Source organism: Eurosta solidaginis, chromosome 5 (genome assembly GCF_040869045.1).
Source record: "Eurosta solidaginis isolate ZX-2024a chromosome 5, ASM4086904v1, whole genome shotgun sequence".
Taxonomy (NCBI): domain Eukaryota; kingdom Metazoa; phylum Arthropoda; class Insecta; order Diptera; family Tephritidae; genus Eurosta; species Eurosta solidaginis.
Genome location: NC_090323.1, coordinates 248,541,699 through 248,567,478, shown reverse-complemented (window position 1 = coordinate 248,567,478; position 25,780 = coordinate 248,541,699). Strand labels below are relative to the sequence as shown.

Here is a 25,780-nt window from a genome sequence, read left to right as displayed (position 1 = left end):
TGTAATACCTGCCAATATTCTGCCCTGCAGAACTTTTTCATTTTCTTCTACTTAATATGGTAGGTGTCACAACCATTTTATAAAGTTTTTTCTAAAGTTATATTTCGCGTCAATAAAAGAATCCAATTACCTTACCATATTTCATCCCTTTTTTCGTATTTGGTATAGAATTATGGCATTTTTTTCATTTTTCGTAATTTTCGATATCGAAAAAGTGGGCGTGGTCATAGTCGGATTTCGTTCATTTTTCATACCGAGATAAGGTGAGTTCAGGTAAGTACGTGAACTGAGTTTAGTAAAGATATATCGATTTTTGCTCAAGTTATCGTGTTAACGGTCATGCGGAAGGACAGACGGACGACTGTGTATAAAAACTGGGCGTGACATCAACCGATTTCGCCCATTTTCACAGAAAACAGTTAACGCCATAAAAACTATGCCCCTACCAAATTTCAAAAGGATTGGTTAATTTTTGTTCGACTTATGGCGTTAAAAGTATCCTAGACAAATTAAATGAAAAAGGGCGGAGCCACGCCCATTTTTAAATTTTCTTTTATTTTTGTATTTTGTTGCACCATATCATTACAGGAGTTGAATCTTGACACAATTTACTTATATACTGTAAATATATTAAATTTTTTGTTAAAATTTTACTTTAAAAAAATTTTTTTTTAAAAGTGGGCGTGGTCCTTCTCCGATTTTGCTAATTTTTATTGAGCGTACATATAGTAATAAGGGTAACGTTCCTGCCAAATGTCATCATAATATCTTCAACGACTGCCAAATGACAGCTTGCAAAAGTTTTAAATTACCTTCTTTTAAAAGTGGGCGGTGCCACGCCCATTGTCCAAAATTTTACTAATTTTCTATTTTGCGTCATAAGTTCAACTCATCTACCAAGCTTCGTCGCTTTATCGGTCTTTTGTAATGAATTATCGCACTTTTTCGGGTTTTCGAAATTTTCGATATCGAAAAAGTGGGCGTGGTTATAGTCCGATATCGTTCATTTTAAATAGCGATCTGAAATAAGTGCTCAGGAACCTACGTACCAAATTTCATCAAGATACCTCAAAATTTACTCAAGTTATCGTGTTAACGGGCGGACGGACGGACATGGCTCAATCAAATTTTTTTTCGATCCTGATTATTTTGATATATGGAAGTCTATATCTATCTCGATTCCTTTATATATGTACAACCAACTGTTATCCAATCAAACTTAATATACTCTGTGAGCTCTGCTCAACTGAGTATAAAAATATGCAAAGTGAGCATCTAAATTTTTAATTTTACTTTTCTTTTAGTATTTTTTGTTTTAATAACTTGATGAATTTGGGACAGGCTTAAACGAGTAGAAAACATAATAACGCGCCGAACGTCGCCGCCGCCGCGCCCATATTTTTGACATTCGGCGGCGGCGTGCGAAAAATGACGAAAATCGGCGGCGTACTAGAAAGGTGATCCTGCAAACCGCGCCAATTATCGCGGAATAAGCGTGCTTTACATCACGCGTAAGTTTCTATGTAGCGTACTGTGCGAAAGACAAACTGATTAGACCTTATCAGTGCGACGTCAGACCTGGTAAATTTACTATCCGCCAGATCTTCACGATGCGCCAGGTCCTGGAGAAGACTCGCGATAAGAGAATCAACACTCACCGTCTTTTCGTCGACTTCAAAGCAGCTTTTGACAGCCCGGAAATGTATGCTGCTATTTCTGTATTCAAGTTCCCTGCAAAGTAAATAAGGCTCTGCCAAATGACGTTGAGTAACACCATCAGCACTGTAAAGATTGGGAGGGACCTCACCGAGCCATTCCAAACCAAACATAAGGCTTCAGAAGATAATTCTCGCAGCATAACTAAACCGTGAGTACGACGTATTATGGGAGTCTACAATCACTGGCGTTTGCTGATGATATTGATATTATTGGTCTGAACAAACGCGCTATGAGTTCTGCCTTCTCTGGATTAAATAAAGAAGCAAAAGCAGTGGGTTTTGCAGTAAAGTTCTCTCTCGACGAACAACACGTCGCTCATCGGTATCATGGACGGTGTCGAAGAAGATGTGAAAAATTCTCCGGAAGATTTATGCGCCTGTCCATAACGGCGAGAATCAAAGGGGGTGTAACGATCAGCTGTATAAGCTTTACGCAGATATGATAATAGTGCAGCGAATAACAACCCAAAGGTTTCGCTGGCTGGGCCATGCTATAAGAATGGACGAAGACGCTCCGGCCAAAAAAGTATTTCATCCGACACCGAAGCTTGGAAACAGAGAGAGGGAGAGACCATCACTGTGTTGGGAGAGGCAGGTGGAGGAAGATTTGTCCTCCCTTGGTGCTTCCAATTGGCGTCAGTTATCGCGAAACGGGGATAGCTGGCTTGACCTTGTACGAAACGGCCAATATATGTAGCTGAGGCGCCCGTTTTTTTTGTATAGCGTTAAATGCTCATACTCTAAGTTTTCACGATTTTTTGTGAATTTCGCGTCAGAAAGCAGAATCCAGCCAGAATACGCATCATGAGCCCAAAGTTTCCTATTTTTAGTGATAAGAGCTGCAGTGCCTCTACTACTTTGGGTCACGGCTACTACTTCCACCTGCAAGACACTACAACCGCAGACTGTAACATATCCATTAGTTTGGAACCACCGGAGTATACGTGTATAGCCTAGTCCCGCATTTGCTGCTGCTGGCACCAATCTTCTGACACTATCTTGACTCTTAGATCCCTATCCAATGTTTATGGCTGCCAAGCTGGCATCGAGGCTTTGAGTCTTGTTGCACTTGTTAGTACTATGTTCTTCGACACCAGGTTCACAGGTCCTGCAATTTAACATGTAGTCGATCCACCTTACTAAGGAGGGAAGGGAAGTACATCGATGAAATTTGGACCATCCATGATAAGATCGTTTAGGCACATTTTCAAAACACCGGCAATGTAATTTTATATCTGAAAGGAAATTCAATCCCAATGCAACATTTGTCATTAGATATCTCATTCGTAGTTTACCCCTTAGTGTAAAAGAGTTGAAACAGTTAAACCGAACCGGTTTGAAGTACCCAAGAATCGGTTCATGAGTCAGTTAAAGTTTTGCCAAAGTGGTTCGAACCATTGAACCGAACCATTTCGATTTATATGTCGGTTTGCAGCCCCGGTATGTTTGTATGTACATAAATCGTATGACGACAATGCTTTGTTTGACAGGCTTCAAAATGAGGACGCAAAGTTGCAAAGGAAGTGACCTTTGGCATTTTCAAGTAATATTTATTATAACTACGTCAGTTACATTTATATATATATACAGGCGGACTTTATGATAAGAAATTAATTTCCAATATGGACATAAATGCGCCGCATATAATTAGCTTAGTCCATTGACAAAGAAGCATTACCCAGTAGGAAATTTATATGTACAGGTAAAGGGTAGTCAGTATATGTAGTTATTTTTCTTCCTTGGCGCTTGACCGTTGCCAATTGGTCACACCAAGGGAATATAAATCGTTTCCCACCTGGTCATTCCAGCGGAGTGGGGCCGCCCCTTCCCTCAGCTTTCATAGGTGGGTTCCGATAAAAATTCGTTCTTTGCCGGCGCATCATCTTTCATTCGCATAACATGGTCCAGCCAGTGAAGCCGCTGAGATTTAATTTGATGGACTCTGTTGATGTCTGCGTAAAGCTTCAACAGCTCGGTGCTTACAGTCGCCAAGGCGTAAAGGTACGTAAATCTTTCGAATACTTCCAAAGCCGCCATATAGACGGACGGGTAAGATAAGTGACTTGTAGAGCATGATTTTCGTTTGCCGAGAGAGGACTTTACTTTTCAATTGCATACGTGGTCCAAAGTAGCGCTCATTGGCAAGCATGATTCTTCGTTTGATTTCAAAGCTGAACTCATATTTATATGGTTCATATATTTATAACTTCAAACGGGCTATTCTTGTATAACTGAAAATCCCACTTCTACTCAACCGATTTGAATTAAATGTTTACTTAGTGGCAAACAATGCCAATATGGGTATCAAATAAAAGGTATTTTACGTCGTAGACATTTGCACATACAAGCAGCGAAGAGATACGCACAAACGACTACGAGACGCTATGGAGTCGGTAGGAATTAATGTGGACGATGATGTCTTTCATCCTGATGGGGACGAGACAACAACAAAAATTTAAGAGAAAAACGAAACATCGCAGGCAGTTACCAGCACAGACTTGAACATGATATTGGCTGAAAAACTGCTCAAACATCGACAGCGGCATCTCAACTGGAATCGCAGGAGACACGTTTAACATCCAAGATTGAAGCACAGGAGGCACGCATTTCAGAAATGTCGTCGCAAATGTCATCTCAACTGGAAGAACAAAAGACAAATGTAACATCTCAACTGGCAGAACAGAAGACAAGTATAGCATCTCAACTGGAATCACAGGAGACACGTATAACATCAAAGATGGAAACACAACTGAAAGAACAAGAGGCATGCATAACACTACAACTCGAAGCTCAAGAGGCGCGTATATCATCAAAACCCGAAGCGCGTGTGGACGAGAAAATAACGCAGTTTGAGGAAAAAATCGAAGCCGAGGTGGATGCTTTGAGAGGTCGGATACAGGAGTTGCAATTAAATCGCCCAGCTCTTTCAGCAAGCAATCCAAAGGTAAAAACACCATCCTTTGACTTTTCTGTTGCTTTCCAGGTCTTTAAGCTACAGTTTGAGAAGACGTCAGCAGTGAACAATTGGAATGCGGAAGATAGAGTTGCTGCACTGTTCATGGCATTGAAAGGGCCTGCAGCTGAGATCTTATAAACCATTCCAGAGGGCGAACGGAACTGTTATGAAGCATTGATGGGCGCTCTAGAGAGACGATACGGAACCGAGCATAGGAGGCAGATATACCAAATGGAGTTACTGAACCGCTTCCAAAGTGCTGGTGAAACATTGCAAGAGTTTGCCTCGGACGTTGAAAGGCTGGCACATTTAGCGAATGCGGACGCACCCGTGGAATACACCGAAAAGGTAAAAATCCAGAGTTTGAGAAGACGTCAGCAGTGAACAATTGGAATGCGGAAGATAGAGTTGCTGCACTGTTCATGGCATTGAAAGGGCCTGCAGCTGAGATCTTATAAACCATTCCAGAGGGCGAACGGAACTGTTATGAAGCATTGATGGGCGCTCTAGAGAGACGATACGGAACCGAGCATAGGAGGCAGATATACCAAATGGAGTTACTGAACCGCTTCCAAAGTGCTGGTGAAACATTGCAAGAGTTTGCCTCGGACGTTGAAAGGCTGGCACATTTAGCGAATGCGGACGCACCCGTGGAATACACCGAAAAGGTAAAAATCCAGAGCTTTGTTAATGGAATACGGGATGTAGAAACGAAGCTAGCGACATACGTAAACCCAAAACCTACATTCGCAGAAACGGTATCACATGCTCTGATTCAGGAAACAGCGTCGCTTCTGTGTAAGCCAGTTTTTAAAGCACGCCGCACAGTGGTCTGGATTTGGCTTTCAGTGGACTTAGGGAAATGAAAAAAATATTAGTTAATACCATAAAAACTTTGATGGGGATCAATTTTATCTCATTACGTGACATTTTTACATATGAGTATTTTTTCATAAAGTCTTAAACAAAAAAGTTATAGCAAATAAAAAAATTGTATGTATGGGAACAATCACATTTTTACCGTTAACTCATTTTCCTCACATTTCCTCAAAGCTTGATTAATTTATTTATACAGTTAAGGTTATATACTATGCAATGTAATCGGTTTCATGGTTCCAAAAGGTTTGCGTTGTTTTTATTTTTTGTTTTTAATTTTTTTTTATTTTAGTATTGCGAATTACTTTTTAATTTTGGGTGGAATTTAAAAACAAAAATATTTGATAATTCATATTATACATTTAATTTTTTTATATTGAATTTACATTTACCAATCCAAAAAGGTTCAAATCAAATATTTAGCTATTCCAGCTTGTTCGTTAGTACCAAAAGAGTAAGTAAAAGCAAAAATTATTCGATCGGTCAATAGTCCATGAAATCTCCAAATATACATGAGGTATATGATCAAAAAAAAAAAAAAAAAACTAAAAAAAACAATTTTTATTATTATAAGTAAATGTTGCGTTTCATATGTAGTATGTATATTCGTACCCAATTAAAACTGAGAAACTAAAATATTTAGCTTTCTGTATCATAGTCGAGGTTTTGCGGTAGGAGTAGTATATTTCCTCATGCTTAGCAGTTAATTTCGATCTTCTCGATGAAATAAATGGGTCAGAAGTAACTAACAAATTATTTAAAATGTCCTCAGTTGTAGCTTTGCGGCTAATTTTTCTTCATGGTCTTGACGATATGCTCTAAAATCTTTATTTCTAGATTCAGCGGCTTCTTCGGACAACTTTCCAATAGGAATGGAACCAAAATGCTCTATTATTGAAGTTTCGTGTACTAAAATTTTATGCACACTTGAAGGCATGTAATACCATTCATATAGTTCGACGTAAACTCGAATGGTTTCTCTGGCGCACATGTTGAACTTTTGTACATCTATTGGACACCCACATGAAAGTACCCCTAATATTGTAGAGAATCTTTGAATGAGATCACTAACACCAGTTATAGAGGCGGAAGTTTTAATGTCAGCGAAAAATCGTCGGGCGGTATTTTCATCATTCGTTATACCAAGGCCTTGCTTTACCACGTCTACCAATAAACCAGTCTGATTTCTGAAAGAATTCTGTACTGCTCTCAGCTTTTCTTCCAATTTAGATTTATTATCTCCACTGCATAAACCGAATTCTCGCATGCAGAGTTGACATCCCATATTTTTAAATGTCAGTATCAACGTCTCTGTTAAAAATTAAAGTGAGGTCTTTCATCTCTTTTGGGGTAGCCTTACATATGTCACAACGTTGCGTGGATGTATCACTCAAAATTGATGAAGCTTTTCCATCAATCATGGTTAGTACTAATGAGTAACTGACTTTAACTTTTTCATATTTTGTTTCCGTTAAATTGTCGGTTTCGAATTGAATCGCACTCATTCTTGAGTGATAGTATATTTGTTTTCTTGCACAAATTTGAAAAAAAATGGGACGACATAAATATGTCGAATTCGGAAATTCATTTCCCAAACAACCTTCTCCTCAGAAGCTAATTTAATCGGTACCAAACTTCCCATTAAAATGTAAGAATCGTTTTCAATATCATCACAAGTGCTAATTTTTGCTTGTAATTGGGTTGACTGGAAGCACCATCAAAGCCCCATTTACTTTTTAATGTTAAATTTTGGTATTCATTACCCTCCAACTTTATCGTTTTCAATAGCCTTATTTATTACTGTTAGATCCAAAAGTGACTGCAACCGAATTTTAGCACCACCATCTGTTAATGTTATATCGTTTTTAGGCACATAACATTCCTGCTTTTCTCCTTGGATTTTATAATATGAAGGAAGTATGTCCTCAGCCTTTTCATGCATACGTTTTCTTAAAATGTTTTATTGCCATTTAGACAACTTCAGTGATAAAGCTAAGCCCAAAGCTTCATCCGATGAAAATGAGACTTGTTTTTTGTTTTGGAAAAGTAAATTCTTTACTTTATCTACATCTTTGCAGCACCGGTCCTGGTAGTTCCAACTTGGTTGGTCGTAAACGTAAAGCTGGAGGAGATAAGCAAGAGCAATTTAGATGTAAAGATCGGAAACTTGCCCCAGCTATTGAATGTCCTGTGATATCTATCTATGGAAGAAACTCGAGCAGTGTTACCGTCAAAGGAAATGTGGATGGCAAGGAGCGTGCACTTACTGTAGATACGGGCGCATCTCATTCCTTAATCCGATCTAACTTGGTCAACAGGAGAGTAAAACCGTTACCTGGAGCAAGGTTGCGTACAGTTACTGGCGAGTATAACCAAGTTCAGGGAGAAGTGATATGTGAAGTCTTAATTGGGAAGTTCACGGTTCTACACAAATTCGTTTTGGCGGAGATTGTTGATGAAGTCATATTGGGAGTGGACTTCTTAGTTGACCATGACATCAGGATCGATATGCAGAGAAGGGTTATGCGCTATAAGAACCAGGATGTACTACTCAACTTCAGTTTTGAGAAAGGGTTCAGCAGTAATCGAGTACTGGTGGAAAAGACTCGACAAAGACCACGAAAGTCAAAGGTAAAGGTTGATGGATCGAATGGGCCATATAAAGTGAAATCAAAAGTACCTGCGAGAGAAACACTGGCATTGACAAAACCAAATGGACGCACAAAAACGAAGGAAAGAATTTCCCAGAATGAATGCGAGGGCAGTTTCAAGCCAGGGCGCACTACTGTTGTGAAACGTGGGAACGATACTGATTATGCGAAGCCAATCCGTCAAGCGCAAGCTCTACGAAGTAGTTCATTGGCCAAACAACAACAGAGTGAGAGGGAACGAATCAGGATAATGAGTACTAGGATGAAACACAGGTACGACAAGAACAATAATTCGGAAGATTTCCGGGAGGGAGATTTGGTACTGCTATACAACCCTCACCGGCGGAAAGGTGTTCCATCTAAATTTTGGTGTAGTTGGGAAGGCCCGTACAAAGTTGTGGAGAAGATCAGTGATACCATCTACAGCATACAAACCATTGGGAAACCACGAAATAGAAGGGTGGTTCATTTGGAGATGCTGGCGGCGTTTAGATCAGGAAATTTGTCTGATCGGGACGATCAGACTTAGGTGGAGGGCGGTGTGACGAATATTAGCAACACTAAGGGATACTATCATCTCTAAGCCGATACTAAGTAGTCACTGGTATATACATAAACAAATCAATCATTATGTCTACACACATGCACATACAAGCAGCGGAGAAGCAGCGGAGAGATACGCACAAACACATTGAGATACTCACAAAAGTATGCAATCATTTGTGCAAGTATCACTCACATATAAACGCGCATATGAGAAGCTATAAACGTGCATCTGTAGTTTATAGCTGGTGAGTTTATAGCCGGTAAACAAGTAGTAAATTCTAGAAGAAGAAACGCTTAGAAGTATGCGAACGAGACATCACAGAGTATAAAATGAGCTAAAGCTGAGTAAGCAGTATTCAGTTTGATTTAAGCAAGCTATTGGTTGTGAATTATCAGTGTTATTGGAAGTACTTTAATAAAGGCCATTTTGCATTATTGAATATAAGAGTTATTTATTCAACAGTCTAGTGATACGAACGTTAGTAGAAGGTGTAAAATAAGCGGAGTTTCGCTAAATTCGTTCCAATATATTTAGTAGTAACTCTATTGTTTTCTCTTTGTAGTCAGGCCAAGTTGATTGGTGATTTTACAGGTGTTCGTACCAAGTGCGAGCTGCGGTTTATTTGAGATTGGTACGTATGGCCTTATAGATCTCTAACGATGCAACGGTCTTTGTCAGTTCATTCGCTTTGTCATTGTTGTCAATGTTCCTGTAACGGGGTTCCCAAGTGATTTGGATGGGTGCAAACTTTGTCGCCTCGCATTGCGCCCTCTAACAACTATCAACGGTCTTAGAGAACGCATATGGTGAATCTAGAGCTTTGAGTGGTGATTGGTTGTCCAAGTATATGCATATCGCACCATCGCTTACATCTTTCTCTAACAGGAAAATACATGCCCCTCTATACCTGATATCATTGCTTGGAAGATACTAACTGAGCTGGGAAGACGGATGAAGATGGCGATTTCTAGCTGTTCGGAGCAAACACTCCCAACAACACCGCAGTACGTTTTGCACCCGTCAGTGTAGAACGAGGTGACGCCTTCCTTTCAAACTATGTCGGCTGATCAAGCAAGTTCGATGTGGGTAAAAGACAATCTGTTGTAGAATCTTGTTACCCCTGCACATGCTCACCGCTATATCTTCTTTTGTTTTTTGATGTTGTATTGCTTACCCAGGGCTGGCCACCTTAGTAAGCCATCGTACGTTAGAACGCTGTGAAGAGCCACATTAAAAGCTTTGGCCTTGGGCGCTAGTTCCTGCTAAGTATTCTCCAACAAGATTAGAATGTAGTGTATGCCTTCCCTACTCTTCTATCAATATTGACTTTCCAGTTTAGCTTGTTGTCTATTTCGATGCCAAGGTACTTCACTCTCAGTGCTATTTAGTGAAGGTAGTCGAAATTGAGGTTGTTGTTATTGTGGTTTTAGCGACCTAGTATCAAAGAAAATATCGTTAACAACTGCAACCAGGCTCGGTGCCTCGGGGCAGCTTGAGCGCTGACCATACGGCCATAGTAGTATAGCGTTATCAATCACAAGACGAACAGACTACCTGATTCCCTATCTACGCTTCGAGGGCGATCTTAAGGCCACAAAGAGGTGGACGGTTGGCGCAAGGGTGCTCAAATAGCGGACAAGGTGATACGTGTGTACACAGATGGTTCCAAAGCAGTGGAAGGAGTATGGTCTGCGGTATACTGTGCTCATCCGGAAATAAACAGATCCTACAGGCTGCCGGATTACTGTAGCGTTTTCCAAGCGGAAATAGTAGCAATAACCAAAGTAGTAGAAACCCTAAGCTGCAATCGTGTTAACTTTTATATTGACAGTCAAGCAGCAACTAAGGCAATAATCTCGCATGGCACAGCATCTAAATGCGTGTTAGAGGGTAAGCAGTCCCTGGAGATAATCGGGACAGGGAGAAGCATACATCTGTATTGGGTCACAGGGCATATGGGAATAGATGGGAATGAAAAAGCGGATGAACTAACTAAAAAGGGCGCATTCCTTGAAGCTTGCTCCGTAGACGTCCCAATTAGACTGGGGAGATTAAGAGAAGCCGAGAGGTGCATATGATCGACCAAGTAGGAAAGGGGTGGGTTCAAGCGCGGGGCTGTAAAGTGTCGAAAATTATGTGTACGTCTTACAACTTTAGACGCAACTATCATTAAAAAGAGAGGACTGTAGACTCATGACGGGTATTCGGACTGGACACTGCCTACATTCCCGAAGGTTTAGGGGAGTGTTATCGATTGGGTTAATATTGAGCCCGTTCGCACTGGCCCAGGTGTGTTACCTGCTAAGACCTTGCTGCCCGTTTTAAATATTTGCATTTAGCTTCATTTAAGCCTTCGGTTCAGCCGGATAATATTATGGAGCATGTCGAAAAATATGCGCACGTTGGTAAGCAACATTTATGCTGCCATAAGCTGGTAAAAAAAGAGATTGATACAAATTCTCTTAGATTTGTTAATTTCAAATTGGGTGTGGTTGAAACCGAATATAAAAAACTGATGAATCCAGAGATTTGGCCGGCGAATGTGTCTGTTCGTCCGTTCCGTTTTTTTCAAAGAGAAGAAAAGCAACCACCTCGAACCTTATAGATCGAGGCAGTGCTTATGAGAAAATTAAGATTTATTACCAAAACACTTCTGGTCTTAGAAGTAAGACAAGTAATGTATGCATGATAAGCTCTCTTTTAGAATATGATGTGTTGGTTCTAACTGAGACATGGCTCAATTCGAATTTTTTCGATGCTGAACTTTTTGACATACGCTGTTATGATGTTTTTCGTAAGGACAGAGATCCTATTAAAACTGGCTGCAAGAGACGTGGAGGTGTGTTAATAGCAGCCCGGTGCAATTTGCGTGCATCATTTTGTGAATTGCGTGATAACGACTCCCTCCTCGATCAACTTTGTGTCCGTTTGTGTGGTTCCACTGGTTACCTCTATATTTGTGTTTCTTATATTCCGCCATTGAGTGATGAATGTGTCTACAAATCGCATATTGACAACATTCTCTCAATTCATCAAGACATTGGCAACAATCAATTATGCGTTCTTGGCGATTTCAATTTGAGCTCTGTTAACTGGAATTATCTTGATAACAATTCCTACTTAACTGCTGTAAATATTACAAGTGCTATTGAATCTTATGTCATAGATAACTTTTCAAGTATCGGCTTAACGCAAATTAATGATTTATGTAATAAGCTGCATCGCTTTCTGGATTTGATTTTCATAAGTAATGAATTGAATTTTGTGTTATCGCAGGCTGCAACTTGTATATCACCTGCTAATTTGCACCATATCCCGATCTTATTGGAAGTTGAATTTTTAGAATTTTTCAAATCGTCCCCCTCTATGACCAAGCCGTCATTTAATTTTGATCGTTGCAATTTTAATGCTTTTGATGCAGAGTTGAACAACATTGATTGGGACTCCGCGTTTAAAAATAAAGAAGTTGCAACCTGCTTCAGTATCCTTAAGAGCTCTCTGGCAGCTTTGTGTCATAAATATATCCCTACTATTAAGAGTAAATTGTATAAGTTTCCTTGGTACTCGGCAGAGCTTAAGCATCTGAAAAATTTGAGAAATAAGTTTTTCAAAAAGTACAAAGCCACAAAAAGAGCCAACTTTTTTGAGTTGCATGCTTATTATAATAAAAAATTTAATGATTTGAATAAACTTTTATATGACAATTATATTAATAACTTTGAGAAAAACATTAAGAATAATCCTAAAAAGTTCTGGGCTTATGTTAAATCTAAAAAAATGTATCGAGTATTCCCAAAGCAGTGTACTACAACAATGTCTCAGCTTCATCGATCAGTGAGGCTGCCAATCTATTTGCGAACTTCTTTTCATCGAACTTTGTATCAGATGAGGACTTGACTGTAAACGACCTAGATGCGTTACGTGTTAGCCTCAACGATAAACCGTGTTCTTCTATTGATTTTGGATCTTTGGTATTATCTGAAGTGGATGTCATCGAAGGTTTAAAGAGTGTCAAAGACTCTTCGCATACCGATGTTGACGGGCTTTCCATGAAACTTTTGAAAAATTGTACCTCGCTGGTAAAAACTCTCATGCTTATTTTTAATCTGTCCCTAGCTTCAGGGGTTTTCATTGATGATTGGAAAAGCACTTCTGTTACCCCTATTTTTAAAAGTGGAAATAAAAATGATATTTTAAATTATAGGCCTATATCCAAGTTGTCATCTGTTGCCAAGCTATTTGAATGCATTGTAAAAGAGAAACTTTATTTTCATGTGAAACATATAATTTGCGCAAATCAGCATGGATTTGTGGCAGCACGCTCGACAGTTACCAATCTTTCAGTCTTTACTGAGGATTGCCATTCGTGCTTTCGTAATGGTCTTCAGCTTGATACGATTTATACTGATTTTTCTAAGGCGTTTGACAAAATTTCTCACGTAATCCTCATTGAGAAACTTGCATTCCTGGGTTTTCATTCCAGTATCCTCAAATGGATAAAATCGTATTTACATAACAGGAGTTGCATGGTTGCTATCAGGCATGCTTAACGAACGAAACGATATCATTTCGTTACGATAATCAACGTTAATAAACGACACGAAGTCACTTCGTTTCGTTTATTAACGTTAAGATCGTCAAATTAACGTTAATTTGGCGTTCTTAACGTTAATAAACGAAACGAAATGACTTCGTTTCGTTTATTAACGTTGATTATCGTAACGAAATGATATCGTTTCGTTCGTTAAGCATGCCTGGTTGCTATAGATGGGGCATTCTCGGATCCATTCATTGCTACATCTGGTGTGCCTGAAGGTAGCATATTAGGTCCTTTATTATTCATCTTGTTTATTAATGGTGTTTCTTTTTGTTTCAACTCGTCTAGATTTCTCTTATATGCCGACGATCTTAAAATATATTCTGAAATAAGAGACTCGCGTGATTCATCGGCGCTTCAAAGTGAACTTAATAAATTCTTAGATTATTGCGCTTTGAACAGGCTTTATATAAATATTAACAAGTGTTTCAAAGTAACTTACTCTAAAATGGTCAAGCCTTTGGATACTTGCTACTGGTTGGCGGACTCGTGCCTTTCTGAGGTTAATGAAATTAAAGATCTTGGCATGTATTTTGATAGCAAACTAAATTTTACTACTCATTTAAACTACATAATTACAAATTCTTTTAGAACACTTGCCTTTGTGAAACGCCACTCTTCTAATTTTTCAGACCCATATACCTATAAGCTTTTGTACCCGGCTTTTGTCCGTTCTAAAATGGAATACGCAGCTGTCATTTGGAGACCATACCATTCAGTCCACACAAATCGTCTGGAGAAAGTCCAAAAGTGCTTTGTTCGTTTTGCTTTACGCTCTCTTAACTTTACTGAACCGATTCCGTCGTACGTTGCTCGTTGTCGATTAATTAGTTTGGTATCGTTATCCGATAGGAGAACGCTATTATAGGTTACATTTATTATGGATCTTGTTTCTGGCAGGATAGATTGTCCTTCCTTACTTCAATTAGTTAGCTTTAATGTGCCCTGCAGAAATTTACGGAATTTTGTTGTTTTTCGTGTTGGACTTAACAGAACAATCTATGGTGCTAACGCTCCCTTGAATAGAATTATGTCTGATTACAACTATTTCTCAAATTTTCTGGATTTAGATTTTACGTATACCAAATCGGTTATACAGTTCAAACTAAAAACCTATTTTTTAAGTAATACTTAATTTACATTAGTTGTACTATATTCTTAAGTGTCTGCTGTATAATAGACATACAAGTAAATAAATAAAATAAATAAATAAATACCCTGTAGGATTTTCGCCAAAAGGTATTTTACTTCGTATTTCTATAAAGATATTTGTAAATGTAGTTGCCATCTTAACTCATTCAGGTACTTCAATATCGACTGCTTATAATAATATTCCACTATCCTATCTTGAAAGTCAGTTCGAAAACACGCTATCTCATAAACTTTTGAAAAACGACCTACCTTAGGACTTGTTTCAACAAAGCCCTGTAACGGAATTTCTTTGAAAATTTAAAATTTTTTTTTTCATAAACGCCCAATTTAACGTCAAAATGTATTAAATTCATGCTCAGATAGGGCGTTTTTGTAACAAATTCCAGGATAGGGCGTTCTTCAAACAAATTTTAAATAAAGCGTGCATGACAAGTTTTCTAGAACAGGGCTTTACGAAACGGCAGCCAATATACTATACATCGGTATACATTAGGGCGGGTTCGTATTTTTTTATCAATTAATTTGCGAAAAATGCTGGATGAACCATTCCAACTCTGCTTGAGTTATTCTGTGTCTAAAAAATATTTGGTTCTTATTTTACTCAAATTGTAAGCGACTTTTATAATCTATAAAACTGCATACTTAAATAACAAATGTAGCAATAAAATTTTAATAAAACCCCAAGAAAATTTCCCACCGGAGACATGAAATTGGGTTCAGTTTTATCAGCAAAGTTGTTCAAAACCTTTTCTTTCCACATATACTATTTTTCCAAAACTTAAAAATAGAGTCGGTCTAGCTCTAAAATGATTTGCGATGTACATTTGGATGATTTTCCGTCATTCATTATCCAAGGTTGTTTGGAAAACAAATTGGATTTGGCATTGTGCCATCTTCAGTGTAACTTTTGTCTTTGATAAAGAATATTCTTTTTCGAGAACGAAAAGAAGACACCACTGCGCTGAATTCAGGGTTCCTTCAAACCAAATTTGATACGAGTTGAAGAAATTAGTTTTGACGTTGTGCCGTCTTCAGTGTGTATTTTTGTCCTTGTACTAAAGACTAACTTTTCGAGAACGAAAAGTGGCACGCTGTTGAAATCGAGTTTTCTCTAAACTAAATTTGATATTTGAGAAGACATAGCTTTTTGAAACAGGTCATTGCACGCAGGGGTGCTCAGAAATGTACTGCCTTCATCTACACATAAAATCTAACTTTTACTCTTTTTCGAAATTTTTTTGTGCAGCATACATACATAAATGAATGAAATGAAATCGAGTGTGAATTCAATAAATTTGCGCAGTTACTTTGTCGTGATGACACTTGCCAAGATAACGAACAAGTGCGTTTACTGCTACAACAACAACAACATATGAGCACATGTGTACAACTGCAATAAAGTTATTTTTTGTTTCTTTTCCAGTGTATAAAATACAAAACTCGGGCAAATGACTTTACAGAAATTACAAAATAAAATAATCAATAAGTTTTAAGGCGAATGCGCTGATCGCTGATAACAAAATCAATTGTCGCACGACTTTCAACATAAATCCAATCAGAAATTGGAATAAATTATCAGGCATGGGCGTGCGTGAATTTGTATTTAGTAACGATAACGAAAAACACGAGACATGTAATGCGTAATTGCATTAACAACGGTGAGGCTTTTGTGTTCGTTACATGTGAATGTGCATGTAAGGCACTTTTTATACCTTTCATGAGCATGAAATGGTATATTAACTTTGGTCCGATGTTTGTAACGTTGAGAAATATAGAAGATAGACTCACCATTAAGCAGGGATGCACCTTAACGTTAAGCTAATCGTTTATCAAAAAATTTCCACCGTTTCCGTTGAAACACTTCGAAATATTATCGATAAAGAAATTATCAAGATAAATTGTATCTCGTTTTTATCCGAAACGAAAAGCTTTCGTTAACGTTAAAAACGTTAACAAAAACGTTATACTTTATGTTTGAATTGTGCTGGCAATGCTATAGCCATGGTGAAGCCGTAAGGTGGTAACAACGAGCGCACATACACACACAAACTCCATATAATTTGTTTGTGTAATTCGTTGGTGGTAATGTCAAAAACACTCTGAGAAATGTTCGTACTGTCAAAATTCATGAGAAAAGTTGCAATCAGCTTGGCTATTGCTTTCACCTTTAATGACTCCGCCATCAATCAGCTTTGCCAGCATAGTTTGAAATTAATAATGAACATAAACGATTTGATTCCGTTTTGATATGGCAGAAAACGAAACGAAATCATTTCGTTAATTTGACGTTTTTAACGTTAATAAACGAAACGAAATGACTTTGTTTCGTTTATTAACGTTAATTATCGTAACGAAATGATATCGGTTCGTTGGTTAAGCATGCCTGCCATTAAGTATACCGAATTGATCAGGGCGACGAACTGAGTCGATATAGCCATGCCCGTCTGTCCGTCCGTCCGGCCGTCTGTCTGTTTGAACGCAAACTAGTCCCTTAAATTTTGAGATATCTCAATGAAATTTAGCATAAGGATGTATTTTTGTATTATATTACACATTTGTCGGATCCGGTAGGATCGGACCACTATAACATATATCTCCCATACAACCGATCGTTCAGATAAGACGATTTTGGTCATTCTTGCCGCAATTTAGAAATTATAAACGTGAAACTCGGTGATATATATTTCAATATATCATAGAAGGTTTTCTGAAAAAATCACTTTGATCGGAGCTATATATAGTATATATCCCATACAACCGATCGTTCAGATAGAAAGATTTTTGGCAATTTCCAATATAAAAACGTTAAACTTGGTGATATTTATTCTAATATATCATAGAAGATTTCTTGTAAAAATCATTTCGATCGGAGCTATATATAATATATATCCCATACAACCGATCGTTCAGATAAGGGGGTTTTTTGCCATTTTTTTATATTTATCTTAAAATCGTTTAGGTATGTTCATCTGTTCACTATATATTTCTGATCTTATACAGCGCATTATTTGGAGATTACGGATGGGATAAGATTATTGTTCAACCCCATTCATGAAAGGTGTGAAGTCTTCGGCACAGCCGAACACAGTCCCGTCCTTACTTGTTTTAATACTAGCATAAGTCCGCGTATGGAATATTTAGAGTATAAAATTATGCAATTATAGGACTTCAGAACACGGATGGGTGGTCTACAATTCGATGCCAAATAGAATGCGGTTCGTAATACAGAAAAGCTCACCTGGTTCCCAACATTGAAGTATGTCTTGGTCTCTTGGCCTCCGCTCCCTTTTCTTATCCCCCTAGTAATGCCTCTCACCAATTTATTGCCTTATTATCGGTTCTTGACAAGTCTACAAAGTTTAAAAGTAATTTGACCGTTTCAAGTGGGCCGAAATCGAGATTAAAAATTTTGTTAGATATGCACATGCGTACAAAGCACAGGGTGGTCTATATAAATAAAATACACGATATTTTGCAGTGTCTTCCCTTGAGACGGTAATGCCTAGATTAAAAATATCACATATACTATGTGGTGCTGATTTGAGACTTTTAGAGGGTGTCGCACAAGGATCAAAGTTAAGAATGCGCCAAGGAGACTCAAAAATTCAAATTTCATTTTCTAATATTCAATATGGACAATACTTTAGTTGGCGATATTCCATATAAATTTTGGCCCCGATTAGAAACGGTTAAGGGATGTATGTAATTATTGAACCTTCATAAAGTGATTTGAGCTTAGATTCCTCTACAACACCCCTTAACCGTTTCCAATAGGGACCAAAATTTATATGTGATTCGTCAACTATAGTACTATCTTTTAGGGGTTTAGTTTCTCATGTTTTTAACTTTCATATAATAAATAAAAATTTGTTGTAACCAAAAATATGTAAGCCAATGTCGAAAATATTTTCGAGATTCGAGAAATTTCAAAAAAAAAAAAATTACTGAAAGCTTAAAATGTTAAGCGACTTTTTGAAATTAGCATTGGGATCTGATATATATGTTTTTTTTGAAAGGTGAAATAAGACTGTCGAAAATGAATGTTAATTTTGATAAGCTTTTCATTTGGACTACAAATTTGCCAAATTTTTGTATAATTCTAGATAGATATAAAAAAGAGGAGGGCACGTAACACTTACACACGCGCTTGTGATTTAAATATTGTCAACTTCTCAATGAAGTATATTAATTCAATAATATGTTGAGTTCAAGGGCGTAGCTGTAGAGGGCTGACGAGACGAAGCGAGCTTTCCTATTCTTGAAGTAAAATCTGATTGTAGACTTATGAAGTATCGATGACAAGAGGTAAGGGGTGCGTGCTTGTCCGTTAGAACGTATAATTAAAAAAAACTGTTTGGTTTAAAGATAAACCATTTTCGGTGTTGTGCCATCTTCAGTGTCATTCTTCGTTCAGAGATTGCACAACGCCGAAAAGGTTGTCTTTAAACGGAAACGGAAAGTCGTTCCAATCAATTATCCACCCTGTTGGAAATATACAAAACAAAATGAATCAGAACCGAATATTGAAAGTATAGTGGTGGTGTGCTGACCTAACTAGCCAAAGCTTCCCAACTGAAGTGACGAGAAAATTAACATCGAATGATTTAGAAACTATTTTCAAAATTGGGTCACCACTCGGCAGTGATTTGGTAAGCTTTTCGCTTGTATTTGTGTAATGATAAGCTGCTCAACAAAAATTCATATACAGATCTACTTAAAGTCGGCGTATCTGTAGGGAAATGAAGATGCAGCACACCAGAAACTGGAAGTTCGGCCTTAATGTTTTTGAGGCATCAGAGGGTTTGATAAACGCCATGGCGTGCTCTTATGAATCGAGACATAGTATAAAAGTTCAGTACTTAATTAGATGGGAAGGTTGAGTTATGTTGAATAAGTTCACAATATTAACAGCAGTTTGCACAACGACCAAACTGAAAACCCCTATCAGAGACCAGGCTCTATGTTATAAAATAACGCCGTTCTCTTGGCAAATACTACAAGATTTCTAGGACCTATTCTGCTTCTAGATCTGACAGCTGTGTAACTTCTAACAGCTGGAGTCTTATAATAAGATGGGTAAGTCTGCACAGTTTCATGATGTTATCGAACTAAAATCATAAAGCTTGTTCCATGAATCTAAGGCGCTAAGCTTAGAGTAAACTAATCCTTTCGGGGCACCACGGTGGTGAAAGCACTCCCCGACAATTTTAAGGAGTGTTGTCGATGTAGCGGTCTTTTTTTGCCGAATATGAGTACAGTGCGATCGGGAACTATCATGCAAATTTCCGGATTCACATATCAAAACATTTAATATGTAGTTGGCATGCCCAGTTCCAGCAAAAACCCCTAAATTTACTGATTTGTTAAAAATTTATTATTTCATCAGAAAGCAAAACGGAAGTTATGTCTACATGATTAAGTACTCGCACATTTAAATCAAAAAATCACTATTGTGACTAAAATTAATCATGATGTCTGTCTGTTTATAATTAGTATTCTATAGCAAAATGTAATTTTAGCTGTTTGTTGCTTTTTGACAATTTAAAATGCTTTAGGGGCAGATTATGTATGACGCCGTGAGTCTTTGCGTCGCAGTCACTACATCTCCGAAGTTTTGTTGAATAAAACTGATGATTGTGTTCGAGAGAAAAGTTCATCCAAAGATTTACGAACCTCTACGCGTTGGCGGTGGCGAGTACCGATGAAGATTTAAAGATCACCTGTACGAGCTTTACGTACATATGAACATAGTCCAGCGAATTAAAACGCCGCTGCTACGCTGGCTAGGCCATTTTATGCTCCGGCTCAGAAAATATTTTATCGGAACCCGCCTATGAAAGCAGGGGAATAGGGCGGGCTCCATTCCACTGGAAGGGTCATGTAGAAAACGATCTACTCCGTTGATATGACCAATTGGCGCTAGTTGGCAGAGCGAAGAACCGACTAACGCGCCTTGTTGGACGATTAAGCTCCACTTAAGTAAATAAGTAAAACTGATGACTGGTCGACTAAAATAGATGCTTACAAATTTTTATTACTGAAATCTTATCGCACTTAATTTAAAATTTTACATATTGAATGTACAAAGTGAACGAACGCTTCTACTGTAGAATATAAGTACATATGTATATAATATATTGTGACGAATATGAGTGACACTAAGTGATACCCACATCCCTATTCTGATGCTAAGTAAATGAAGTCACAACAACAATAAAGCAGACAGTCACTTGTATCTGCATAAACGAATCAATCATTATGTCTACACATATGTACGTACACGCAGCTGAGAAGCAACGCACAACCATATGCATATATATGAGATACTCCTGAAAGTATGCAATGAGAGCAGCTATAAAATCGTGCAATTGTAGTTACAGCTGAGAAATTTGAGAGCTGATGGCAACTAGTAGATTCTGGAAATGGAAGCACCTGGAAGATGCGAACGAGGAAATCAGAGAGTATAAAAGGCCGCAAATGTAGAGGCGCTGGAATTCAGTTTCATTTGAGCTATCAATCAGTTTGGTTATTAAGCAAGCTATTCGTTGCAAAGTTTGAATGGTATTGTGAAATACTTTAATAAAGGCCATTTTGCATTATTAAATATTGGAGTTATTTATTCAACAGTTTAGTGATTCGAACTTAGCAGAGGGTTGCAAATAAGAGGATTTGCAAGTAAATTCTTTACAATATTATTAAATAAGTTGTCGGAAGGGACTGTGATGACGAGCAACGGGAATTGATTACACTGTGGAACAGCCGGCTGGGTATTGGACCAAACCCACTTTTTTGTAGAGATTTAGGCTTAAGTATAACAAAGTACTATCTCCGTTTTTCGAAGTTAGCCTCCAAAAAATAGATAACGCCTTTCGAGGTTCGAAATTCTACATTTCGAAATTTTATTTTTTTGTTAACCCGTTCAGCAAATTAAAAAAGTAAAAATGTGGTTCTGGTCCGCCTTTTTCTTTTATTTGAATGGCTGAAGTCTTTTTTTGAAAAATTACAGTAGGAGAGTATGTGCAGACATGAAAGTAGTAGCCACTATCTGAGTTTTCACCTCATGTAACAGCTGTTCCACTAAATAAAAAAAAAAAAGAATTCAGCCCTTCAAATAAGGGAAAAGAGCGAACCACGACCACATTTTTACTTTTTTAATTTGCTGAACGCGTTAACAAAATAAAAAAATAATTTCGAAATGTAGAATTTCGAACTTCGAAAGCCGATATCTATTTTTTGGAGGCAAACTTGGAAAAACGGAGATAGTACTTTGTCTACTTAAGCCTCAATCTCTACAAAAAGTGGGTTTGTTTCAACTTTTCTTTTATAGAAATCGAAGCTACCGGATCATACCCCTTCGTGGCCACTTCTGGTGTGCCTCAGGGTAGTATTCTTAGTCCTATATTGTTTTTGTTATTTATAAACGATATTGGCGAATGTTTTAGTCATTCAAAATTTCTATTATATGCTGATGATCTTAAGCTTTTTAGTACAATTTCGTGTCCATCCGATATTCTTGCTCTTCAATGCGACCTAAATGAGCTTGCTGAGCGGAGTATAAGAAATAAAATGGCTCTTAACATCAACAAATGTTACCATATGACATTTTCGAAATCAATAATTCGATTTCCCTCTGCATAATCACTTTTAAGTACTGAATTCAGTGCAGTAACTGAATTTCTGGATCTCGGTGTGCTTTTTGACTCAGGTTATTCTTTCGTTAACCATGTCAACTACATTATCCCTAAGGCCTACTCTAACTTAGCTTTTGTAAAGCGATATGCTAAAGATTTTAAAGATCCTTATACAAGGAAGATGCTCTATGATTCCTTAGTGCGATCTAAATTGGAGTATGCTTCCATAATCTGGAATCCGATCTATGCCTCACACTCCATCAGATTGGAAAGAGTACAGAGGTGTTTCATTAGGTTTACTTTCACAGCAAACACAGTTTCTAACGTTAGAGAAATATTGTAATTTTACATTAGAATTCTAATGTAGTTCTCTAATGCATTTCGAATCGAAAACTAGGTTAGAGAACTAGGTTAGAATTCAACTGTGAAACGATTCGAATAACACTAGAAATGCGATGTTATGATTATTTGCACAGTTATCGATTATTTTCACGATATGATCACTCATCCTTAGAGTTATACAAACAAAATAAAAATAGAGAAAAGTTGTGTGGAAAGATTATAAGCTGCGAAATAAAGTTTTTTATTTATAAAAATAAATACTAGTAAGTGAAAATGAATCAAAAAAAGTTAAAAAGGGAAAGCAAGCAGATTGTTGAAGTGCTATTTGAATAGCTGAAGAATACGCTTTCTCATCCGTACCTCAACCAGCGCTGAGCTCAATCCTGAGGGAATAAGTGAAAGCGACAATTTCAACACATTAACTAGTGCTGTGAACCATACGATAGGATTTTTAATTATTTTTATTTTATTATTTATTATGAAATGTGCAAAAAGTACCTTTAATCTCACTGGCGCATAGTCATAGTGAAAATAAGCTTTTTGACATAATTTTCTATGAGCTATCTGTCAAAAAAGCTGCAACTAAATTTAAAACCTATTTTATTTTGACTATGACTATGCGCCACTGAATTTAACTGATTTATACCTATATGTACACCGAATATATTGAAGTTTTAAGTACGGTTTTAATTTATTATAATAGAAAAAGCCTCTGTAATATGTTCATTCTTAATAATAATAAGCTCATAACTAAATAAAAGTATTTGATATAATGAAACATTGAAAATGTCGTCGATTTTAAATAATTGAATTTAATTGCGCATCATTTCAAAATCCTCATTAGAAACCCATTAGAAATCGACGTTAGAATTCGATTAGAATTCTAACCCCTTTTTGTCGAGAATGCTATAATTCGCGACAGTTTCGCAAATCGTCCTCTAAACTTCTACCTTAGAGGAATACATTAGAATTCGATTAATGAGCCTATCCGATCTTATGCTTATTGATGTAAAATCTCTGGCTTGCAGAAGGACTATTCATTCCCTTATGTTCATTTTTGGCATTCATAGTAGCTTCATTGATTCTCCGGATATTCTTAGGTTCCTAAACTTCAATGTACCTAGTAGGATGTTAAGATCTAACTTACCCTTCCATATAAAAATCACTAAATACAACTATTATAATTTTGCGCCCATAATGAGGGCTTTAGCTGAGTGTAATAAAATCTTTAATAATCTTGATTTAGACTCTGCGATACCTAGATCCTTATTTTTATCAAAGCTTATATGTTATTACCATTAGGTCGTAAATTTGTTTTAAGATAGCAATTCTTTAGTATAGTCTGTAAGGTCGTTGTAACCATAGACTCAAAAAAATAAACGAAATGAAATACCCAGAAAAAAAGTTGATTTTGTCGCATAGTGTTATTACTGCTGTAGGAATGGACGTGATTTCGAGCAGCTAATGTACTAATCACACAAAATTAAGGCTGCGTTGTCTTGGAGGTTGAAAAGGAAGTGATTCAAAGCCACTCGCCCAAATCATTGCCTTAAATACGTAGTCATTCGATATTTTTTTATTACGAGGAGTGAGTCGCAGGTGTCAATATTTTTGCAGTGCTCATTGAAATCACTACACATACAACATTCGGGCATTTCGAAACTTTATCTGTATTTGCTTATATGAAGTGGTTGAAAAAGTCTGAAAGGTCTAAGTTTTACTAATAATAACACATAGGACTCTGAAACGTAGGAAGCTGAATAAGTTTCAAACGGCTGGAGTAGGGAGAAAGATTTTTTGTGGGATTCCACGGTAAGTTCCATAGCCCAAAGAGCAGAACTTGCTTTTGAACTGATTCTAAATTGTCGCAGTGGGTCTAATAATGTGGGTTACAGATTATCGAAGCATACTCAAATATGAACCGTATCAAAGGTATAAAGAGAGTTTTAGTAATATATGGATCATTGAATTATTTAGGTCATCGTTTGACGAACGCCAAAGTTCATTTGGTTCTGTTCACGCAACATTCTATGTGCAATTTAAAGTCGAGTTTAGGGTTCATCGTTACGCCTAAGCCTACGAAGCTTATGACGTGTTTAATGGTATATTCATCAGTCATATATTCGTGGTATTGGTAGGATTTCCTTGTGAAGCAATAAAACTTGCTCTTCACCAGGTATAGTGACATTCCATTTACGTAACACCATACAACTAGACCACTGAGATCCGATTGAAGACCAAATCTATCGCCTCGTAAACGAATAGGCAACGCAAGTTTGACATCATCAGCGTACACTAGCGGGTTGCAGTACTTCAAAACATTCGGACCGTCATTAATGAAAAGCAAAAACTACACTGGACCAAGGTGTCTGCCCTGTGGAATACCAGAAGTAAATCGATAGATTCAGACCGACAATAACTGAACATAACCTTTTGTTTTCTTTCCTTCAAGTATAGGGATGCCCAGAAGAGAAACAAATTCGAGAAGCCCAATCGATCGAGTTTGAAACAGAAGAAGTGAATGGGAATCTTTATCGAAAGCTTTACGAAAATCTGTATAAATGACACCGATTTCGCTGTAAGCCTTAAATCCGTTTAGTACATGAGTTGTGAACTCCAGTATGTTTGTCATGGCAGATTGCCCCGTGCAAAACTATTCTGAGACAGGTCAATAGTTTAGGATACCCAATGAGCTACTGGCTTTGTGACGATCGACTCAAAAAACTTGAGAATAGCACTGAGCTTTGCTTTTTCACGATAATTTATAACATAAGATCTGCTCCCATTTTTGTTAAGTGGAATGTATTATAAATTACTCTTTCCACTTCCTAGGAAATATCCCTTGCTTCAGGGATGCGTTATAGGTGGAATTTTATCATTACGGAACTATTGCTGAATTAAGCGAGGAAAGTCTGAAAGGAGTGAGTAGATTTAAAGAAGGTGGCAAATAAATTGTCAATAATTGCATAGTCTTCATTGGTTGGAAACCCCTTAATTTTTCTTGTCGAGTTGACGAAGGAATGAAACGACTTTGAATTCGAAGAAATTCTATACTTAGTTATTTTTTTGATAATCCCCGTAACATCTTCTCTGTAACCTGTTGTACTTGTGGCGTAAGCCGGAATATGCTGCATGAGTTTCTTTGTTGGCGTGAGCGTGAATTGCTTTAAGCTAGTTCAAATAAAAGACTATAACTGTAATGATAAGGAGAGACGTCGAATAGAAATTTTATTTTTTTGTTTTAAATTTTTTAGTAATTTCTTTAGCCTAAATTACTTAAGTGATAAACATTTTGATAACTAGCATTGAT

General features: G+C 37.3%; 1 protein-coding gene across 4 annotated transcripts in view; it reads right to left on the bottom strand.

The window, feature by feature from the left end:
- Positions 1 to 25,780, bottom strand: part of LOC137253131 (neurobeachin-like protein 1) — a 269,267-nt gene that overhangs the window by 30,080 nt on the left and 213,407 nt on the right. The window contains exon 34 of one of the 4 annotated variants that reach the window (XR_010953738.1): positions 17,736 to 17,847. The exons of the other annotated variants lie outside the window; for them this stretch is intronic. The gene's annotated coding sequence lies outside the window, so the exon portion shown is untranslated. The remainder of the gene's footprint in view (positions 1 to 17,735; positions 17,848 to 25,780) is intronic. 4 annotated transcript variants of the gene reach the window in all.